General features: G+C 38.3%; 1 pseudogene; it reads left to right on the top strand.

The window, feature by feature from the left end:
* Positions 1–54: 54 nt before the first annotated feature.
* LOC109222515 lies at positions 55–708 on the top strand (annotated as a pseudogene).
* The last annotated feature ends 192 nt before the right edge of the window (positions 709–900 follow it).

Below are 900 nucleotides of genomic sequence, written 5' to 3'. Positions count from 1 at the left end.
TTTTTTTAACCTAATTTAATAAAGTAAATAAATAAACCCTATCTCTACCTCCAGTAGTGTATCGAGACGGGTGGCGCTGAAGAAAACTCGGCTAGAAATAGATGAAGAAGGGATCCCACCCACTGCTTTAAGAGAAATCTCACTTCTTCAAAACCAATTCTCTCTACATCGTTCGTCTCCTCTGTGTCAAACAAATTGACAAAAATGGGAAGCCCCTACTTTTACCAGTTTTTTGAGTATTTGGATACTGGTCTGAAGAAATTCGTCGATTCTCATCGTAAAGGTCCTAATCCTAGACCTCTCCCTCCTTCTCTCATCCAGAGTTTCTTATATCAATTGTGCAAAGGGGTCGCTCACTGCCATAGCCATGGAGTTCTCCACAGAGATTTGAAGCCACAGAACCTATTAGTGGGACAAAGAGAAGGGCATACTTAAGATTGCTGATTTGGGTCTTGGAAGGGCTTTCACTGTCCCAATAAAGAGCTACACCCACGAGGTTAACATTTTTCTCTCTCTTCATACTGGCATTGCCCCCTAAATCTCCAGCAAGATATAGAAAGAAAAAGAAATCTGGAAGTTAAGATTGCTGATTTGGTTTGTTCTTTTTGTTTAGATTGTTACTCTATGGTACAGAGCTCCTAAAGTTTTGTTGGGATCTACTCAATACTCAACTGCGGTTGATATGTGGTCTGTGGGATGTATTTTTTTGTGAGTTTGTTTGAGTTGATCATGCTATTTACTCTTGTAGACCAATTCTCTGCTTAGATTTTTTGCTTCTTTTAAGTTAGAAATGTTTTCTAATTCCTTTGTAATGTTCCTGTTATCTGATGCTTTGAATCATACTCCATTTTAACCTTTTCTTCTCTTTGACTAGTTTCTTGTAGCACTGTTTGTTCGATA

This window comes from Nicotiana attenuata, unplaced genomic scaffold (genome assembly GCF_001879085.1).
Source record: "Nicotiana attenuata strain UT unplaced genomic scaffold, NIATTr2, whole genome shotgun sequence".
Classification (NCBI taxonomy): domain Eukaryota; kingdom Viridiplantae; phylum Streptophyta; class Magnoliopsida; order Solanales; family Solanaceae; genus Nicotiana; species Nicotiana attenuata.
Note: the sequence above shows the minus strand (reverse complement) of the source record. Positions and strands in the feature narration are given on the sequence as shown.